Consider the following 22,888-nt stretch of genomic DNA (forward strand, 5'->3'; position numbering starts at 1 on the left):
TTGATAATGTGCCCAGTGTTGTGCATGGTATTGTAGAAGGCAGAGAAAGATGATACCTGCTTTTCAGAAGTGCCCACCTGAAAATAAGCAGAGAAAGAGCAGGAACAAGGCTAGCAGGGTGGGCTCATGGTCTACTGTGTGTTCTTGGCAAGACCTACCTTGAGGCTTCAGGGTTGGGAGAATGTCACTATAGGTTGGGGGCAAGCAAAAATGCTTTGTAGAAGAGGTGGGATGTCACCTGTTCTGTAAAGGTTAAGCTTAGGAGAGGAAGGGAGAAGACCATTCCAGGACACAGTTGGTGCTTAATAAATATTTATTAAATGAAAGCATGAATATACAATTATTTTCTTCCTGGATATTTTAAAGTATCTGTCTTTTTAAGTGATTGTTTAAAATATTAAAAACAGACTATTTTAACACTATCTGTAATAGCCCAAACTGGAAACTACTCAAATGTCCATCAATAGTAGAACGGATAAATAAATCATAATATAATTATACAATAGAATAATATCTAACAATGAGAATGGCCACTCTACAATGACACACAACCTTATGGAAGCATGATGTTGTACAAAAGGAGGTATACACAAAGGAGGAGCAGTTATAAGATTTTGTTTCTATGAAGTGCAAAAAGAGACAGAGCTAATCTATGGTGCTTGAGATCAGTATGGTGGATTTAGGCAGTAGTGATGGGAAGGGAGTCCAAGGGCAGCTTCGGGAAGGCTCTATTTCTTGATCTACATATTATGTACACATTGGTTCAGTTTTTGAAAAATGTATTGGGCTGTGCACTTATGATAAGTTCATTTTTCTGTATGTTGTATTTCAATAAAAAGTAAACCAACAAACAAAAACAGGCTATGTTCTCAGCTTGACTTCCTAGACCCCATGTTCTCTTGCCTTCTCTCATCGATACCAGATGACATGACCTGTGAAGATATTTTTTAAAGAATGGCAGGCTTTGCTCAAGGAGTAGCCTCTCCTAAGACCAGAAGAGAAAAGGCAGATAATCTTTTCCCCCATTTTAATGATTGGGAAACTGAGGCTTGTAAATATAGTGAGTCACTGTAAGAAAGAACTTTTGTCTTCTGGGAGCCTCCATCCTGTGGCCCAGATAATAGGTACCTGTTCAGCCAGATGCACCTCAAGAGACAAAGGCTGTTACAGGAAGTCAGAGTGATGGGTGGGAATGCCTGGAGGTGTTCAGTGGGCTTTGCCATCCCCCACTTTCATGATCAGGTCCATATAAAACAGCACCTGGAGGGTTCTCAGCCTGCCATCTGCTTTTGTGAGATTTGAGTGAGTCAGTTCTCGTCCCTGGACCTGTGGCCCCAACTATAAAATTAGGGATTGAACTCAATAACAATAAGGCATAAGTTTCCTCCCGGTTCTAATATTTCAGGTATAAATCTGAACCGGTGTCATCCATATTAGATTAGGCAGAGTCTCTGCTATTCTGTACCCTTAGGGGGCTGTGCGGGGTCAGGATTAAATAAAGAAATCTGAAATCTGTATGATATTTTAAAGCATTTCTTCATTCATTTGTTCACTCATTCACTCCAGAACCCTTCATTGAGCATCTGCTGTATGCTAGGTCCTAAAATAACTTACATTCTGGGGAGACAGACACAGTAATTGGTTGTAAAAGTGTATCAGTGTCATACATATAGATACATATCAAATGCTGTGGACATACAGAAGACTTTATTGGTGCTTTGGGGGTGGGGTTAGGCCACAGAAGGCTTCCTAGAGGAGGTGATATTTGAGCTGGATCTGGAGGAAGGAAGAGATCAGATTGGGTAAATTGAGGTAGGAGTCAGTCACATCCTTGTTAGAGAGAAGAATGTATCTAGAGGCAGAGGAGCTGGAAAGGCATTTCTGTGGGCTCAAACCTGAACACGGAGAGTGAGTGGCAACAGCTGAGGCTGAACACCATGATTTTGTGTAGGGTGTAGGATTTGGCAGTGGGGGCCACATTCAGGATGAGTGTGAGACCAGAGTGAGGTGCAGGACCTGTGAGGGACCCTTCTCCTTGCTTTTCTACCACAGTTCAGTGAGACTTGGGTGCACATCCCCTGCCCTCTTAGATTGTCCAGTCAATAAGCTCTATAAGGAGCCAAAGAGAAGCAAGATCAATGTAGCTGCCATCGATCCTGCCTCAGCGGCTGATTAGTACCAGGGACTTGGCTGATCCTGAGAGCTCATTGCTAATGCACCATGGGACTCAGATTAAACTAGTAGCGCCCAGCAGCCCTGGGGAAAGCTTCTGCCCTCTCCAGATGCATGGGGGTAGTGGAAGAGGTCCTGACCCCAACCTGCTGGAGCCTTTTGCTACCCAGATGAACAACGTAAGTCCCCTAAGCAACCAGCAGACATCTGATCATGGCATTTCTTTGCTTAACTCCTCTCCATGTACCCCATTGCCTCTGGGGTCTGTGCAAACTCCCTAATAGGGCAAACCTGCCCTCTGCAATCTGGCCCCTGACTGCCTCTTCCAGCCTCAAACATGTTGCCTTCCCCTTACCTTCTGAGTCAGTCCAGCAGAACTGCCTTCAGGGCCTCCAACTTTGCCATCACATTGCATGGAGTCACTTGTCATTTCTTCCAGTAGCCTTCCCTAACCCTCCTTCAACCACCACCACTAAAATCTGACTTAGGCACCTTTCCAAGGTCTCCCTGTACTTTCTTGAGCACACCAAGGATAAGAAAATACTGTAATTGCTTACCTTCTTGTCTCATCCTGCATATAGAATCACCTTGGAGCTTTGAAAAATATATAGATTCAGATTCGTTGGCCTGGAATGGGGCTTGGGTACTGATGCTTTTGCCACTTCCCTCCAGGGATCCTAAGGTGCAATCATAGCTGAGAATCACTGGACCAGAGTCTGAGCACTAAGGAGTCAGGGACCAGGTTGATCACTTAGCCTCTCTGTCCCTGGCACCTAGCACAGTGCCCTGGCACATAGTAGGTGCCCAGTGAATATTTGTGGAATTGTACTGTCCTGGAGGGAACATGAGGCCTAGGCTGAGCACTCTCACCAGCTAGAATGTTCCTCAGTTGGACAGTACAAAGAGCCAAGGGTTGGCTCTCAGTGAATAGCTTAGGTCATTGAGGAAGCTCTTCCATAACACATCATATCACATTTAACTCTCAGCTGGTCTGTGAGGCAGGAAGATGAGTAATAAAATGTCCTTTTGTCAAGGGGGACCCTGAAACCCAGAGAAGGTAAGTGGCCATGCCTGAGTATCACAGCAAGAATGAACAGAGCCAAGATTCCACCCTGTCGTCTCTCCACAATTTCTTTCCTTAAGTCTTGTTACCAAGCGCTTCCTTAGACTGAATCAAAGTCTCCTCTGAGGCCAATGGTTCTGTAGTCAATTGGCCCTCACCCCTTTCCCTGTCTATTCCCTTTCCCTGGGGCAACCTTGCCACAGTGGAAGGGGGTGGCCTCCCTAGGCCACCAGCTGAGGGAAGCAGTTGGAAAGGCTGGTATGGAAGCAGTGGCTCGAGAGTGCCAGGCCAGAAACCAGCAGAAATGGGCTCAAGGCCAGTGTCTGTCACTTATGAGTCCTGTGAACTTGCACCTGTCACCTGTCTTCCTAGGGCCATGCCAGCAAAGCAGGAACCGCAAACTCCTGAGCCACTGGCCCCATCCAGAAAATGGGGCTGACAACTCTCAAAGTACTATCAGGTGAGATGACATACAATAAAGGACTGTGCAGACCTCAAAGGGCTGTGCGTAAGGATCATAAAGCTTGGAGGAGAGGCTTGGTCCAGACATTCACCTCATTTCTTCCTGGGCTTTAGCCTGAGCTTGCTTCCCCTAATCTCTCCATTTCTATAAAAACAGCTGCTCCTTTTGGCCTTCCCCATGGGACACTAACCAGAGCAGACCAACCACAGCATGGGAAGCCTCACTAACATGCTCCATGGTAGTTTATTTGGATTCAAGAGCTATGAAATGAGACATAATGATGGATCAGCTTGAAGAAGGACAGGGAGATAAGGGTCTCTTCCATATCCTGTTTTCCTGGGAATTTGGAGGCAAGGGGCCGGGGCTTCTGTCTGGCTGGAATGGTATGGATCCTGCCCTCTTGCTCCTTTGCGAAGTAGAGGAGCCCCTCAAGAGCATCCATCCCATCTGCTCAGGAAAAGCTGAGCACCCTAAGACAGGAGAATGTGGGAAGTCCCATAGGATCTCTTCCTTAGGGAAAGGCCAGGGAGGGGAATGGGAGTGGGAGAGAGAGACAGAGGTTGGCAGAGTAGGACAGGTCCCCTTGCCCTGGGCCTGGAGTGGGATAGCCATCTTCAGGAAACCCAGCCATCTGAGGCCCAAGTCAGGACAAGATTCTCAGGGCAGGAACACTCAAAGTGGGGAAGGGAGAGAAGCTGACCCTCTGGCTCTCTTGCTTCTCACACTTCCCAAATCACAGCCAATGTCCTTGGCACACCAGCCTCCCCTGGAGTGAAACCCCTTGGGTCCCAGGGGGAGCAGACACCATTTGGCCTGCACATCTTAGGATAATTTTTTTAAATTTAAAATTATTCCTTTCCTTTTTAATGTCCAGGACACCAAAGTAGCAGGTTGAGTTCTGCTTTAAGAGGAAATTTTCTGCATAATCTGGGCCCTAAGACTCTTCTTGGAAAGCCAGAAAGGCTCAGTAATGGGAGCCAAACAGGGGAAGGGGAGGGATGTGTGGTCCACATAGAATTTACACTTTTCTTTGATATTTTCCCCAATTTTTGGAAGCTCAGATGCACCAAATTTGAGTAATTATCATCTTTGTTATACTCTCCTCATTGGGCCATGTTTGGTCCTATTTTTCTTTCATTCATCCATTTGCACATGATAACAACGCAATAAGTGCCCCCAACTCACCTCCTAACATAAAAGGAGAGTCCTTGACAATGATTGACACTTAATTGTGTGGCTTCCTCCTGCCTGTCCCATCTCCCTGCCTTTCCCCACCCAAGGTAACCATCATTCTGAATCCTGCCTTTTCTTAGCTTTCTTTTTAATGCACATATTTTATTGTATCTAAATATTTTCCAGTTGCCTTGAATTTTTGCTAATCCCCAGCCGCTGCCCCTTTTGGGGTACTTGTCGTTACAGAATGCAGGAAATGAGATATGGGTTGCTTCATTATTTTTAGCTGCAATAAAACTTGTTACTGAAAGCACCTTGGGCTCCAGTGTTCTCTGAAGGGGAGGGCCTAGAATGGGAGGGAAATTCCTCATCTGAAGAGGCCAGCTAGCATCCAGAGAAGCCACTATTTAGGAAGCAGTGGGAAGGTTGTGCTTTGCTGGGCAGTGTTTAGAAGGTGGGCTCATTGAGTACGCCCCTCCTTCAAGCCCTCACTTAATCCAGCCTTGTCTGCAGCCTGGAGCCTCGCAAAACTAGCATATCCTCCCTAGATTGCTCAACCCTGGCAGAGCTGTTCCCCAGAAACCCTGGGTCTGGGAGGCCCAAATTTCTTCTCAGTATTCCCAGCCAATTTCTGCCCTCTTGAGGGTGCAGAGAAGGTGCTGATCAGGGGATTGGGGCTGCTGCCTAAGATGTGATTACTGGGATAGAAGGGTGGCCCTGATGGTGTGTCCTGGGCCAGCGTGGCACAGACTTCCACTCCCGCTGCCTCGCTGCCAGCGTGCCAGCCCCAGGACCTCCATGGTGCTCATCTTGGATCCCCCCTTTGTGGCTTCTCAGACCAAGAACCAATTTTATCCATGAGTGAGCCTGTATAATCCTTTTCCGGTCTTGTCCACTGCCTGGGGAGGCTCCAGTGGGGGTGGGGATGGAAGCTGCTTGGACTGCAGAGGGTGGAGGGACAGGTCTGGCCTCAGTGGCGGGACAGCTGCCACTTCCTGCTGGAGGTATCCAATCCTCTCCTGGCTGGCCGGCTCATGTCCCGCATGTTTTCTGCGAGGAAACGGAGGCATTCATCAGCCCGAGTGAGGTCACTTTCAAGCCACTATCAGAATCTCCTTCCCGATTACATTTTTGCCCTTAATGGATTTGGGGTGGAGACCTGGTGAGGAGCACCTTCCCTGTGCACCCCCTCTCTCCCAGGATGAGTGTTGGGGCAGGGGAGAGGCACTCTGCCCAGAGCTTGGGATGCTACAGTGGGCCCAGAAAGCTGAAGACCCTCTGAGCTCTCTAAAGCAGTCCCAACCAATCCAAATGCCATTATTTGTTACCAATTACAATCAGAGTCCCTGGAGACAGCCCCACCCTACACTTATTGATGGGGAAACTAAGACCCAGAAAGGGACAGTCACTCAGTTAAGCTTTCCCCAAACTGGTCTTCTGGCAGGACACACCTAGCTGTCACCCCTGCCTCCTGTCTTACCAGCTGCTGTCACTCGCTTTGGGCCCTGCAGCCTTGTACACATTTCCTCTGTGGGGGATAAGCCTTCCTAGACAAATCTGTTATCCTGGAGGGCCCCACATCGCACAGGATAAGCACAGGGGTTGGCATTGATGGGTTGGGGTTCAATGCCTACCTCTGCCTCTTATTTACTATGTGACCTGGAGTGCATGATCCAACCTCTCCAAGTCTGTCTCTTTATCTAGAGAAAAACAAAGGTGCTGATAATAAAGTCTATCTTTCAGGCATGTTGTGAAGCTTGAATGAGATGTGACAACAGACCAACACAGTGTGTGGCACATGCTAAACAGTCAAGAAATCCTAGTGGTCATGATTGTCACTGAGCCGGGGTGGGCTCCTATTCATCCTTCACAACCCTGCCAAGGCATTGCCTCCTCAGTGAAGCCTTCTGTGATGACCCCACACACAGACCTGAAGACTCTTGGGACCCTCACTGCTGCAGCTTCATTTTGGGCATGAATCACTTTCTATTACCGTTAATTTACATGTTTATTGTCTCTGCTGGAATGTGACCTTCCAAGTGAAGAGATATCTGTGTCATTCTCTGGTGGTGGGGCCAGAGCCGAGCAGAGGTGTCTCAGTGGTAGGCATCGAGTGGGGTCACTTTGGCTTGTTCATATCCCACCTCCCCAAGCCGGGGCTCCTCTCTTGTCCTTCTCTAAGTCCAATAAGCAGGCCCATTCTTCAGGGACTCTGTCTGCATTTGGTGGCCTTGGCTGCCCTCTCCTGACCACAGAGGGCAGAACGGCACCTGGGGTGAGGGTGAGGGTGAGGTTGGGGCTGGGGCAGAGAGGCAGGGAATTTGGGGGCATTAGCAGGAGGGCAATGGCCAAGCGAGGGTTCTACATTCTTCTGTGTCTTGGGTCTCAGACCCTCTGAGCCCACAGGGGTAACCAGCAGAAGACTGTGTCGTAGGGGTGGGGAGGAGGCTCTGGAAGGGCTTATCATCCTGTGAAAAGCCAGCCTTGCATGGCTCACAGGGGACCAACTCTAAAGATGATGCCAGCCCAGCTCACCCCGAAGCCGACCTCCCTAGCAGGCAGCCTCTGAGAATGACCCCTGGGCCACATGGTATCACACACAGGTACCAGGGCTGGCTCACCAGCTCACTGCCTCACGATTATCTCCTGCCTTCCTTAGGGAGTGTGACAGATTGAAAGAAGATGGTTCCGGCTAAGAGAGCCCTATAATTATCAACTGCGGATTATTTTAATTAAAATGCTTTGCATCCTCAGTTCTTAATTTCTAAAATGATTATAAATGTTATTATTAAAGAAAAATCCTTGAAGTGAGATCCATAAATCTCCGCCTGTGCTGAGATGACAGGGCGAGCTGGTGCAGCAGAGGAGACCCAGCCTGGAGCTGCGACTCCAGGGAAAGGGAGGGAGGAAGAGAGGAGAAGGGAGGGGAGTGAGGTTGGGAGAAAGAAAAGGGAGGAAGGGTGAACTTAGGGGGTTCCACGTGCACCCCTCCCACTCCACCTTCTAGCATTTGGGACTGAGAAATCAGAGCAGATCTGGGTTTGGAACTTGCCTCTGCTGTTTGCTGTGTGTTTGGGCGTGTCAAGAAACCTCTCTGAGCTCGGAGTGTCTCATCTTTAGAATGAAAATAATTGCTAATTGCTGTCTGGTAGAACTATTTTGAGGCATGTCAATAACATGCATAAAGCACTTGTCATAGAGTAGCTACACTGTAGCAATTGTGATTAGCTCCACCCCCACGCTCAGGAGGGTTCTTGCCAGTCCTCTGTTGCTTTATAGCTCCATCCTTTGGCTGTCACAGGCTCATGACAGGTGTCTATCCCTCCCACTCCAGAGTGCTGAGGAGGGGATCGCAGAGGCATGATTGCTGCCAGCCCCAGTCTGGCACCAAGGGTGGCACCCTTAGGTTCCAGCAGCCTCCCGTCACAGTAGGTAGGGCCGGAGGAGAAGAGGCCAGCACTGTCACTTGAAACACAAGGAATTGCAGGCCCAGACAGGAAACTGTCTAGCCCAAGGTCATCCAGCAAATTGCTGGCAGGTCGTTTTACCCATTTTAGCAGATGGCTAAAGCCTGCCTCTTGTATTTATTTTAAGCCTATCTTTTTAATGACTGAGAACCAGGAGATGACGCCAATGGTGACATTGATGAGGCAGAGAAGGAAAGGGGATGTCAGCATGGAGGTGGAGTAACCCAGCGCTGGCCTGGGGGTCAGGACACCTGGACTCTGCCCTGAGCTCTCTCCAGTCCCGGCTGCTCTGTGACCTTGGGCTGATCCCTTCTCTTCCCGGACCTTTGTTCCCTCCTCAATGAAATGGGGATGGTAATCACTGCCCCGCTGACCTCTCAGGCTGGTGTTGAGGATTGGCTGAGATGATGGATCTGAAAGTGCTTTGTAAGCAGGAAAGCGTGAAGCAAATGTAGGAGATTATTAACATTAATATTAATGAACTCGCTCATGGTTGGCTACTGGCCACAGAAAAGAGAATGTTGGGAGTCTGGGGAAGATGAACTTTTCCAAGCCTCAGTAGGGTTTGCAGAGGAGTCGGGGATGACAATTCTCTGCATGATCATTTCTTAAACTCCTGTAGATACAAGTACTTGAGGAAAAATCTCTTGAGATTTTCAGCCAGGGAAACTGATAATGGGTGCAGAGTGTACTAGGAGCAGGTATAGGAGGGGCCTCTCTCCCCCTGGCAGGGGCAGTGACAGAGAACACTCACTTTCTTATCTAAAGACTGATCTCTGGGCTCAGGAGGCATCTAGGATTGAGGGCTGGGCTGCCTTCTGTGGACCCCACTGAAGGTAGTGGGGTTTCCTTCTCTATTCACATCCCCTCTACTTTCCTTAGAAGACTAACTCATCCTTCTTTGGGAAAATTGCCAGGTGGAAGAGATGAGGACAAAGGCTGGCTCTCGTTCCCTCTCCCTCCTCCTCCTCTCCCCATACACCCCCAAGTGATTGAGCCTTGCTTCTATAGCTGTAGCTGTGCATAGAGTTCATTTGCATCCTGGGTCATCCATCCATCCATCTGTCCATCTGTCCATCCATCCATGCATCCATCCCTCCATCCATCTGTCCATCCATTCATCCATCCAACCATATGTTCAGTAAGGTTTTGTTAAAGTCTAAGATATGCCAGGACCTGGACCCATAGGTGAATGAGACCCCGTCCCTGTGGTTAGGGCTCAAAGGCTGCTGCAGGATCCAGATGACGGACCTGCAAACAAACCACTATACTACCTGCCAAGATTTGGTGCTATGGGAACATACTGGAGCCTGGGGATGAGGGGAGAGTTGTAGGAGAGATTTCCTGGGGGAAGTTGTGTCTAAGCTGAACCTCAAGGGAGGATGTGCATGCTCATGCCCCCATTACATAGCTCACATGGAAAATTCCAGTTTCTTGTCTCATAGAAGAAGGAGGCGTAGATCCGTGAGGCTTGGAGGGACTCTGCTTCTGGAGAGAGTCCCAAGGAGATGCAGTACCTGATGATATAGAGCCTTCCACAGCTTCTGCCCGTAGAGCTTGGGAGTCAGAATCCCAAGAGGGACTTTGAACACCAGCTCTGCCTCAAACAGACTGTGCCCTCAGGCCTCCTCCCTAAAGATGGGAGCAGATCACGAGGATGTAAGAGCTGCTTGTGAATAGCACTTCAGAAAGGGTAAAACACATTGTCATTCCTTATCATTGTGCTGTTCAGCTGCTGGAGGTGTTTTGGTATACCCAGCAGGACTGAGGCTTGGAGAGCTCTGCTGGAGTTTCTTCCAATATTTGTTTAATTTGTACCAATCACGAGGTTTAAGAATGTGAAGATCTACAAGATGTCTTTGCATTATATGTGCAGTGTGTGTGTGTGTGTTTGCGTGTGTGTGAGAGAGAGAGAAGAGAGAGAGAGAGAATGAGGCCTGAATGCTCACTTAGGACTACAAGGAGCTCTGTGTGTGTGAAGTTCCCAGTGCACATATGCAGACTGGTGTGCACATACCCACACACTTCCTTCTGTCCCGCAGCATCACCACACCCTTGATCATTCATGTTACCCCATCCCCTGACTGCCCTGGAGTAGCCCCAACTCACACTCACTTTGTTTCCAGGTATCTATCTCATTGGCACCTCAGAGCTAACATCCTGTTCCATGTAGTACAAACTTAAATGCAGACTTAGCAAATTACCCATCTATGCAAATGGCCCTATTCTAAGTAGACTCTGATGAGTGCTAGAATAAGGAGCCCAAATTCTGCACAGTGTGAGGGAGAGAATATTCTGGGGGGATTCTGGAGGGAGAGAGCATTTTAGCTGATTGCTGAAGGATGTTGGGTTTTTGCATGAGCAAAAATAAAGAGGCAGGATCGGGTATGGTGAGCGTTGGGAATGGCAGTACTGAGAGCGGGTGGAGGGGTTGTGCGGTGAGGGCTGTTGACTGTCGGTTGGGTGCCAGCTGGTGCCAGGTGCTGTGATGGTCATTCCATAAGGCCAGCAGCACCCAGAGAGTGGCTGGCTTTGGCTGCCAAGTGGAGCCATTGTGATGGGGAGTGTGCCTGAGCCTGGTGCCGAGGCCAGGGGAAAGCAGACCTGGGCCTCAGGGTGGTGGATCTGCAGCCGTGTGCTCAGCGGGCCTGGGGAGGCTGGGGGCAGTGAAGCCTATTAGGAGGGGGCTGGGTCAGCTCAGGAGAAAGGCAGTGGGGAGGGCCGTGGGGACAGAATAAAAAGAGAAAGGGAGCATGGCGCGGTGGCTCACGCCTGTAATCCCAGCACTTTTGGGAGGCCGAGGCGGGCGGATCACAAGCTCAGGAGATCGAGACCATCCTGGCTAACATGGTGAAACCCTGTCTCTACTACAAATACAAAAAATTAGCCGGGCGTGGTGGCGGGCGCCTGTAGTCCCAGCTACTCGGGACACTGAGGCAGGAGAATGGCGTGAACCCGGGAGGCAGAGCTTGCAGTGAGCCGAGATCGCGCCACTGCACTCCAGCTTGGGTGACAGAGTGAGACTCTGTCTCAAAAAAAAAAAAAAAAGAAAAAAGAAAGGAGGAGAATAATGGCGTAGGAGCCCAGACATGCGACTTCACACCCTAACACTAGGAAGATGCTTCTAAGGAACACATGAGGGAAGACAGCTCAATGGGGTGGGGAGATGGCAAGCCTGGCATTTGGACACTTGAGCCCACTCCAGTCCTCCCCTTTCCCTGCAGAGAGGGGTGAATGAATGAGAAGCAACACTCACGGAGCACCTCTTGTGTGCTGCACCTACTGTGTGCCACACCCAGGGTACAGGGCTCTGAATCTGGTATTCAATACCCTCCTCCCAACAAGCCTGCCAGGCAGCTGCTATCGATCCATTTCACAGATAAGACAACAGAGCCTTAAGGAAGAGGGTAACTGGCCAGAATCACAGGAGGAGGATCAGGTCTGACTGCACAGCCAGTGTTGGTTTCAACTCTCCTCCCTTTCTCCAGCTTGACCACCCTCCTCTCCCCTCCAACTCCAGTTACAGGCCCGCCCAGCCCATCTCCTCAAGGCACTCCTGTGAGCTGAGAAGGACAAGCGCATCCTTTCTGGCTTCTACCCTCAAAGAACTCAGCACTTTGCAGTTGATTACTCCACAGCCCTTTGATTTGTGAGAGAAACTGGCGGCAGGGCTGTCCCTGGCCACCAGCAGAATTAGAGGTCTGGCTTCAGGGGAGCAAAGCTCCTTCCACCTCTCTCCTTCTCTTATTTTCCTTTCCCACCTCCTCTTCTGGCTTGTTTTGAAGCTTATTTTTAACAAGGGATTTGAAACTTCAGATGCAGCAAGGCTCTGGGACAATAGGAGATGTAGGTTTGATGCTGAGTGGCTGAAAGAGGGGCAGCCTGGAAGCAGATGGAGGTTAATGCTAATGTCGCTCAGCACCTACTCAGTGCAGCCATCCGGCTCAGTGCCTGCAGCTGTTTTCTATTCCCCAACGCTCTTTGAGGGAGACTGTCCATTTTACAAGTGGGGAAACAAAGGCACACAGAGTTTGGAAAGGCCCCAGGTCACACAGCAAGGAATGGGGGGTACTCCAGAGCCCAGGTCTTTGCCACTACCTGGACTGGGATGTCGGAAGTTAAAAGGGACTTCCCAGCCCTGTCCCCCTGTGAGATCACAGCATGGGAGCTCTGCCGTCCCCACTCCCAGACACATTTCTGGATGCTTAGAGATGTGTCTCCCAAGCCCAAGCTCACCCTTCTGGTGGCCCAGAGAAGGTTCCTTTCCTCCTTTGCTGTCCTTATCCTGAGTAACACGGGATTTTAAAATGGGAAAGACAATGTCCTAGCTCTGTGTGGCTCCTGTGTGACCAGGAGAAGAAAACCCTAGTCTAGGAACTTCCAGGGTCCTCACTCTGGTCCAATCTGGGGCTATGAGAAGGCTTTCCAAGGAGGTGACCACTAGTTTCCTTTACTCCTGCAGGAGCAGCCCTGTGAGTGGACAGTGTGGCGCAGTGAAGGGAGCCTGTCTTTGGTGTCTAACTGATCAGGTGGCCATCCTCCTGCTACACACAGGAGAAAATCCAGAGCTTCCACTAGGGCTGGCCAGGCCCTGTCTGATCTGGGTCTAACCACCACCTCAACCTTTTTCTTGCTCTGGGCACCAGCACACTGACCCCAGACACCAAATCCTTTCCCTTCTCAGGGCCTCTGACATGCTGTTTCCTCTTCCTGGAATGCCCTTGCCCTCTTCTTGTCTGCTTGGTTCCTTTTCATCCTTTGGGCCTCAGAGAGGCTGCATAGCCCTGACCCACCTATCTGTGCCCACCACCCCCATTATTTAATTTAATCCAAAGCACTTGTAACTGACTTTGTCAGTGCTGTGAGGACAGGAATAAGGCCTTCCCTGTACATCTTTGCATCCAAGTGCCTACTGTTAGCCTGAGCCCAGCCTAGACCACAGTAAGTACCAATTAACAAATAATTGCAATTAACAGCTCTGGAATCTCAGTTTCTGCATTTGTAAAGTGGGCATAGTAACATCTACTTTCTAAGGATGGTGAGAAGGTGAAATAAATACTAGTCACGATTCATATTAATTCTGGTCAAGTCCAATTAAGCGTTGCTGATGCACTTACATATCTTAGAAACTTGCAGTGAGGAAACTGAGACTCTAGGAGGTGGCTTAAGACTGGCTCCTAGGAAAGCTGGCCATCATGGGGGGCCTGGGGCTCACTTCTGCCTTTGTCCATGCCTTCCGCTGTCCCTGGGATGATCATATAGCCTCTCTTGGCCTCAGCGTTTTTAATATGGAGAATGGGACCAGCGATGCAAGACCTCAGAGGGATGAGCAAGGCATGGAGACACTTCCCACGTGGAACAGAGAGCTAACCCGGAAGCCCCACCTTCACTGGCCACTCAGGGCTCATCCTCTCTGTCAGCTGACCCTGTCCCATTGCCCTTCAGCAGACTTCCCTCCCTACCTAAGGACATTTGCATGAGCAGAGCATCTTCAGCAACTGCATTCCCGCCACCTGCTCATGTGGCTCTCTCCCCACCTGAAGCCACAAATACATATGCAAAGGCCAGTTTATTTGTGTTTGAGCGCAGAGCGGGGGACACCGCCGAGAAAGGGGATTAGACAGCAGCGGTGGGAGGCAACAGATGGCTTGATTGCTTTTACCTGTTGCTAATTTGTTAGGCAACAATCCCTCGTTTTTGTTTAATCGTGCCCAGACCTTGAGGCGGCAGGGCACCAGGCACTTGATGGCACTTGGGTGCCTTCTCAGGGCGAAGGGTCAGGTGGCCTGCCTGGGAATTAAATACCAGAATCTAGAAATGAATGTCTCTTTCTTGTCCTGACTCTGATCCTCTCTTCAACTGGGCACTCAGAGTCCTCTGGAGCATATTAGCAGCAAGGAGGGTGCTGAGCCAGGAGGTAGCAGGGCAGGCTCTCTCATTCACCAGCTGTGTGACCTTCTGTAGGTCGCTTAGCATCTCTGGGCCCCATTTGCTTGGCTGGGAAATGTGCATCATCACACCTGCCCTATCTACTTTGCAGGGTTGCAGTGTGAACTGAGATAATGGATCTTAGAGCACTTTGACATGTGTAGTGCTCTATTATAGTGAGGCATTATTTGCTAGCAGAGCAGTTAAGTGCTTAGATTCTGGAGTCAGCCAGGCCTGGACTGAATTCCAGCTCAGCCACTTATACCTGTGGGGTCTTGGGTAAGAAACTTCAGCTTTCTGCACCTCAGTTTCCTTCCCTCTACAATGGGGTGCTAACAGTCCCTGCCTCAACAGGTTACTGGGAGGAGGGAATGTGCTAAAGCGTGGGGCAGGCTCAGCTCAGCTTTTTTAGAATGTGTGTGCCCTCCCAGTGAGCTGTCATTAGGATCCCATGGCTCCCCTTTGCAGCCTTGGTTTAAGACTTGCTGTTCTGTAAAGCCTGCTGTCATCTGTGTCTCCCTGCCCCAAGCTACTTGATGCTCTCTTCTCTGTGTCACCCTTCTGGTAGAAATCTGTTGGGGAGTTACTTCTTCCCCATCAGCTACAATCTGATAGGATGATAACCTGGAGCCTGTGATTCTATCACCAAAAGGACAGCAAGTGAACAAGCATAGCTGTCTTCTGGAGTTAGGAAGGAGGCATCAAGCTTCTGAAATACAGGGAGCTCATGTCCCCACAGCACAGGGCCCAGGACAAAGAGGTCTTGATTTCCTTGTTTTCATACCTGGCCTTCCAAGTGGCCCTGGTTCCCACCCATGTCCAGGCTTGACTCTACAGCCTTCCTGCTGATTCTTTTGAGCCTTAGATAGATTAACAAGAAGTTTCCTTTTGCTTAAGTGAACTAGAATGCTTCTGTTGCTCATATCCAAGGTCCTGGCTGGTTGCCTTGTAGGCAGCTCAATGATAGCGTGTAGAAACTTCTTTTTAATTAACTGCTTCTATGTTTGTCTCTATTACTTGCTTGTTTTGTGATGCTGGGCACATCACTTAACTTCTCTGCACCTCGTTTTTTCTCCTGTATAATGAGGGGAGGGAGGCCTCCTGGATTACTGGAAGGATTAAATGCCACTGTAGAGGTAAAGTGCCCTGCTCAGTGCCAAGCACATAATTGGCACTCAGTGATGACTAACGGATTAATTCTGTAACCATTGAGGACAAGTGGCATTACTTTCTTTTGAAATCACAAAGAACACAAGGCCTGCTAGTTTGTCAAGAAAGCATACTTTAGAGAAACTTGCTCGGGGGGTTATTGACTGAGAAGTCATTTTATCTCTCCTTGGCCTTCGAATTTGTCTCAAGGAAATGTGCAATTATTAGAAGAGATAAGATGACAGAAGGAATGGAAGGTGGCAGAATGCTCTCTGGGGCCAAGGGGTGAGCAGGAGGAGGAGGCCATGCAGAGGAGGGTGGAGGAAGAGCTGTGGAGGAGCGTGTGTGGGTTGCTTGTGGGAAGAGAGGGAGCAGGAAGGGCAAGGGGGGAAGAGGGAAAGGAGGTAGGAGATTGAAGGAGGAAGAAGGGGAGACACAGAAACAGGGAGAGGAAGTGGAGAGAGGGAGGAGAGAAAGTGGTGGCGATAAAGATTCTGACTTCCATTCTTCACCCTTCATCATTTCCATGACATCTCAACCTCCTCTTATGTCTGATTCTACACCTAAATAGCACTCTCCCCAAGGAACTCCTCCCCCACCCTGTCCCCACATTCAACTTTGGGACACATTGAACACTTCAGAGGTTTCTCTCCTTGGCCTGCAACCTTGGGGACAGGGCTCTCCCCACTAGGTCATTTCTCTCTCGTAGATTCTCCTTTCCTAGGTGGTGGTGACACAGGAAGTGCATGGGATAAGGACAACCCTGGTTTTGAATGTGGAGTCTCTCAGGTGTCAGCTGGTGACTTTGGGCCAATTCCAGACCTCTCTGCTCCTCTCCGTATGCAGTGTGGATGATGGTAACATCTGCCCTGCAGGAGCCCCTGTGTGTAAGCAGGAGGGCACCATCCTGACCCAAGTTCATGCAGTTAGTGCAGGGACCTCCCTGCATCACTGGAGAACCTCAGCATAGGAGGCAGGTATGTGCAACCAACTCAGTGCTACAGAGCCTGGTGACAAGCGAGCCAGACCCAGGGACAAGCCATTCATGATACTCTTAACTCTTCCCCATCTTTGTCTAGATGTTGGCCTTGAGCCATTAACAAGTCTCTCTTCTCCAAGGTTGCTCTGCCTGGGCAGCCTCCCCTGGAATCAAGGGAACAGGGAAGGAAAGAAAGGAGCCCATGCTGGGACCAGGCCAGTGTCAGTGAGCCTGTGTGCGACTCCATTGCATGCTCACATGGCCCAAGATGTGGGTGGTATTGTGTTTTGTTAGAGGTGCTAACACCAAGGTTACTCAAGTTAAGTGACTTGCTGGACTCCTGCAGCCAGTGGAGCAAGGGATGGAACACACAGAAGCCTGACCTCTTCTAGAGCACACCGGGTCCACTTTCTCAGTTCAGAAGCTTCTTTTTCATGGGCCCAGAAAGACCTAGAGAGTTTCACATCCCTTCTGATTCAGTAATCAGATCATTCTGTGACAGCTGGACTTTTGTAAACTCTAAAGCAACTTCCTTCCTCATACCGTTGGCTCCCACTGTGTGCTTTTCTCCAGGAAGGTATGCTGACCATGCTTATGAACAGCAACCTGGATCATGGTGAAAAATAGCACAGATCAATAAGAATCGTGGGAATGGAGAACTAGGTGTTTGCCTGTCTAAAGCTAAGACACAAATGCGGAACCCAACAGAAAGCAACTTAACCTTAATCCAAAACTTAACTAATGTTTGCCAAGAAGTAGTTATTCTTGGAAAGCTAGCAACCAGTGACTTAGAATGTTGGGTCTTATCAGAAACCTGCGAAAGAAAAGAAAATTGTCATGGAAAAATAGCTTGTTTGCAACTTGGGAAGACCAAGAATAATGACCCATGAAAAAATCCAAAGGGAATCAGTTCTTAAAGGAAAGAAGACCCCCAGGGCAAGGTAGGGCTCCCTTCCCTCTCCCTGTCATCAAGGGACCTTTCCAACATGCATGCAGATTCTAAAAGGCAACACAGCATCTGGATGAGGCTCGAAGACTTATGAGACTGCATATTTTGTAGGAATTAATATGGGTTTAACTTCGGCATTCCAGTGCTTCGTGCCAAAGTTTTCATCAGCTTGTGGAGAAATGAGAAAAACATGAGTGAGTCTTTCATAAAGTTAAATTTATTCATTATCAACAGGATTGTCCTTTCCCTGGAGTTATATCTTTCCTGCTTTCTTGGTTTGAAAATATCCTGTCACCCGTGAAAATATAGTGATTATAGACTTGAGATGATTTCTCAGGTATCTACACTTAGAACTGCATAAAGCTGGTAATGCTATGTGAATCCTCCAATTTTCTCTTTAAAGATTTTGCTGCACCCATCAATGTATAGTAACAAACCTGCACGTTCTGCACATGTATCCCAGAACTTAAAAGTATATACATAAACCACAACAAACTCCTTAGCTTGTTCCCTGTCATCTCATTCACACTCATGACTTTTATTTTCTTCCTTCTCCATTCATACCAATGATGTATCTGTCAACCTCCTTTTTTGCTATTACAAAAAAAAAATTGCTGAACTACAGAATCCTCTAGTCTGAGAACCACAGGGCTGTACTTTGTCAGTTATCATTTGTATCAACTCCTTTCCCAATCTTGGGACTTTTTTTTTTTGTTTGCTTTGTACAGATAGTCTTTGAAATTCAAATACCTCAATCTGTATTTAAATTTAATAATCTTTAAAAAATGTTCATAAGGTAACATATATTATATTCCACATACCTGGTAATTTGGGAGAAGGAGACATTTCTTTTACAAGATCGTATCTTTTTGCTTTTCTGTGTCTGTATGATGCCTTGGTTTGAAGCATGTTCAGTCCTATAAAGACTCCATACACAACCCCATAGGCTCAAATTAGGTGGTGAGTGTGAAGGGGAGGTGGGTGTGATGAGGAGGCGGGTGTCTTAGCTCAGGCTGCCATAACAAACTTCTGTATCCTGGGTGGCTTAAACACCAAACATTTGGCCGGGTGTGGTGGCTCCTGCCTATAATCCCAGCACTTTGGGATGCCAAGGCGGGCCAGATCACCTGAGGTCAGGAGTTCAAGACCAGTCTGACCAACATGGCAAAATCCCGTCTCTACTAAAAAAAATACAAAATTAGCTCGGCGTGGTGGTGGGCGCCTGTAATCCCAGCTACTCTACTTGGGAGGCTGAGGCAGCAGAATTGCTTGAACCCAGGAGGCAGAGGTTGCAGTGGGCCGAGACCATGCCACTGCACTCCAGCCTGGGCAAAAAAGAATGAGACTCTGTCTCAAAAACAAATAAACAAACAAATAAACAAAAAAAAAAACCCAAACATTTATTTTTCACAGTTTGGAGATTGGTAGTCCTAGCTAGAGTGCCGCAGGGCTGGGTTCTTGATGAGCGCCTTCTCCTTGTTTATAGACAGGCATCGTCTTGCTGTGTCCTCACATGGTGGAAGGAGAGTGAGCTCTTTGGCCTCTTCCTATCAAGGCACTAATCCCATTCATGAGGGCTCCACCCTTATGACCTAATTACCTCCCAAAGGCCCCACCTCCAAATACCATCACACAGGGATTAGGGCTTCAACATAAGTTGAAGGGGATGAGTTGGCGGATGGGCACACATATTCAGTGCATGGCTGGTGAAAGAGTGGAAGGGTAGAAGGATGGAACAGAAAGATGATGAATTCCCAAGGTATCCTGAGACAGCTCAGATATGGGAAAAGCAAAATCATGGGCAAGAGGCTGCCAAATATCTAGGGCTGGGAAGGTCAATGACGAGAGCCAAGTTCAAAAAGCAAGGTAAGGAGGATGTGTTAGAGAGATCAGTCATGGTGGATGCTAAAGGGATCCATGAAAGAGTGTAATGGAGAGTGAGGAGTGCAGGGGCTCCCATCCGCTATGGCCTTCTTGCATTACTGGTGGATGGTGCAAGGTCAGAAGCCTGGGTGCAGAGGCTGCATGTGCTCCTGGGCAGGGTAGGGGCTATGACCTAGTTAACACTAGTAACAATAGCAGTTAGGGATATGACCTAGTAACATTAGTAACACTGCTATGTTACATACGATGGGAGACAGGACAAAATTAGTCATTCTTACTTTGCCACAGCCACTATTGGTTATATAAAGAGCTTATTTCCTTCTTTTTTTTTTTTTTGAGACAGAGTCTTGCTCTGTCACCCAGGCTAGAGTGCAGTGGCGTGATCTCAGCTTACTGCCAGCTCCGCCTCCTGGGTTCACGCCATTTTCCTGCCTCAGCCTCCTGAGTAGCTGGGACTACAGGCGCCTGCCACCACGCCTGGCTAATTTTTTGTATTTTTAGTAGAGACAGGGTTTCACCGTGTTAGCCAGGATGGTCTCCATCTCCTGACCTTGTGATCTTCCCACCTTGGTCTCCCAAAGTGCTGAGATTACAGGCGTGAGACACCGCGCCCGGCCCCCTATTTCCTTCTTTCTGCTGAGAGTTTTGCTGGGGAAAGAACTGCAACCTTGCTTCTCACTCTCCACTTTTCCTTTCCCTCCTTCCACCACAAAGGAAGAGGAGTTGTAAAGTGACAGGTCAAATTCTGGACTCTCCTGGGAACATTAGAAAGTAGGCAGATATCCTGCCACCTAGGTGTAACATTCCCTGTGGGGCTGCGTGTGTCTTTGTCTTAAACTGCTCAGACTGTTGTCACTAAGTGCCAAAGACTGAGTGGTTTAAACCTTAGAAATTCATGTCTCACAGTTCCAGAGGCTGGGGAACCAAGGTCAAGTTCCTGGCTGATTTGGTTCCTGGCTTGCAGATGGCAGTCTTCTACCTGTGCACTCACATGGTGAGGGGTGGAGGGTGGGGGGCATGGGAAGGGTGGGAGAGAGAGAGAGAGTGCGAATGAGCTCTGGTGTCTATTCTTATAAGAACAAGGATCCTATATTATCAGGCCCCATCCTAATCCTCTCATTTAACCTTAATTGCCTCCCTATGGGCCCTATCTCCGAATACAGTTCCATCGGTGATTAGGGCTTCAGCATATGAATTTGGACTGAGGACACAGTTCAGCCCATAGCAATCCTCATGGACACATCCCAAGGCAGGCCCTATTTCTGAGTTCCATATAAAGTTGGCAAGAAGACAAGGCAGGTCCCCAAGAGGAAGGCCTGGCCTCATCCTCTAGACCCCATGTCAGGTGGATAATTCAGGCCTGCTTTCAGAATCAGGAGAGGAAATCAAAGTCTGGTTAGACCTCCAGGCTCAGCCATGCTCTCCAGCTCAGTTATCCGTGAAACACCTTCATGGGGGTTATTGAGCACTGCCTCAGATACTAATGAAATAATCCTTCGATTCCCAGCCTGCTGTGTTTCATGGCTTTAAATGCCAGCTATACGCTGATGATTCCAGGATGTGCGCCTGAGCTCGGGATCTGTATATCCATCGGTCTACTCAGCATCTCTTTAGGCCACCTCCTGGGCGTCTCGTGCCACGTGCCCTAAGCTTAGCTGCTGACGCTGCCTTTCCAGACCTGCCTTTCCTGCATTGTCCCTGTCTCAGTGAATGACAAGTCCATTTTTTGGGGGGCTCAGTCTGAACACTTTGGGGTCATTCATGACTTCTCTTTTTCTCCCAAGCTATAATCAGCCAGCTAATTTTGCCAGCTCGGCATCTAAAATATTTCCAGAATCCAAGCACCTCCCACCATTCCTGCTACCCCACTCTGGTCTGAGCCACCATCATCTCTGTGCTGTGGGTCACCGAAGAGCCTCCTAACTGATCTCCCCACCGTCCGAGTTTCTACTCTGTCCCTGCACCCAGCATCATGGTCCATTCTCCATCAGAGCAACTCTGTTAGCACACAGGCCAGATTGTATTGCTCACTCCAAACCTTTCAGTGACTTCCCTTCTTTCTCTGTTCTACACGTGCAAATGCATGCACACGTGCACACCTTACCATGACTTATAGACTCCACAAGGTCTGGCTCCCTCTTTCCTCTCCGACTTTATCGCCTGGTAATTTCTTCCTTTTTTTTTTTCTCACGCATGGTCTCCTGGCTAGTCCTTGAAGGTCCTGCTTCTACCTCGGGGCCTTTGGAATGTGTTCTGTTTCCCTGAATCACTCCTCTCCCAGATGCTCCCATAAAGACCTCCCTCACTTTCTTCAGGTCTTGATGCAGTGAGGTCTTTGTGACTCCTTTTCCTGAAATTTCAACCTTTGACATTTTATATACCCCTTGCCTGCTTAATCTTTTTTCTCCCTGGCCTGCCAGTTGTCCTTATCTGATACTGTGTGTATTTATTGTCTTGTGTATCGTCTGTCTCTCCAACAGGAATATGAGTGCCCTGCAAAATTTTATCTATTTGCTCACTGGTCCCTAGAACAGTTCTGGCACATATGAGGTGCCCCATAAATATTCGTTGAGACAATGAATGAATTAAGCACACCAAAAGCTGCTTGACACCGTTAGTCATTAAGAAATGCAAATCGAAACCACAGCAAGACACCACTTCATAGTACTCCAGTGGTCATTATCAAAAAGACATACAATGACAAGTGCTAGAAAGGATGGGATAAAATGGGATCCTCATGCATTGCTGGCTGGATTGTAAAATGGTGCAGCCAATTTCCAAAAACTGTTTGGCAGTTTCTTAAAAAATTAAACATAAATTTACTATACCACCCAGCAATTCCACTCCTAGGTATATACCTAAGAGAAATGAAGCCTTTTATCCACACAAAGACTTGTATGCAAATACTCCCACCAGCTTTATTCATAATTGCCCAAAATGGAAACTATTCAAACGTCCATCAACAGGAGAATGGTTAAACAAGATGTGGTATATCCATACCGTGGGATCTTGTTCAACAATCAAAAGGAATGAAATACTGATGCATGCTACAACACGGATGAATCTCAAACACATGCTAAATGAAAGTAGGCAGACACACACAAAAAAACATATATTGTACGATTCCACTCATATAAAATGTCCTGGAAAAGGCAAATCTAGAGAGACAGAAAGCAGATTAGGGGTCATCTAGGGATGGAGGTGAGAAGTTGAATTAACTGTAAATGAAGGTGATAAAAATGTTCTAAAGCTGGATGGTTGGTGATGGTTGCATAACTTGGTAGATTTCCTAAAAATTCATTGTATTTAATAATTAAATGCTTAAAAATGGGTGAATTGTGGCCGGGTGCAATGGCTCACACCTGTAATCCCAGCACTTTGGGAGGCCGAGGCAGGCAGATCACACAGGAGATCGACAACATCCTGGCTAACACAGTGAAACCCTGTCTCTACTAAAAATGCAAAAAATTAGCCAGGTGTGGTGGTGGGCACCTGTAGTCCCAGCTACTTGGCAGGCTGAGGCTGAGGCAGGAGAATGGCGTGAACCTGGGAGGTGGAGCTTGCAGTGAGCTGAGATCGCCCCCCTGCACTCCAGCCTGGGCAACAGAGCGAGACTCTGTCTCAACACAAACAAACAAAGAAAAATGGTGAATTGTATGTA

Source organism: Gorilla gorilla, chromosome 4 (assembly GCF_029281585.2).
Source record: "Gorilla gorilla gorilla isolate KB3781 chromosome 4, NHGRI_mGorGor1-v2.1_pri, whole genome shotgun sequence".
Classification (NCBI taxonomy): domain Eukaryota; kingdom Metazoa; phylum Chordata; class Mammalia; order Primates; family Hominidae; genus Gorilla; species Gorilla gorilla.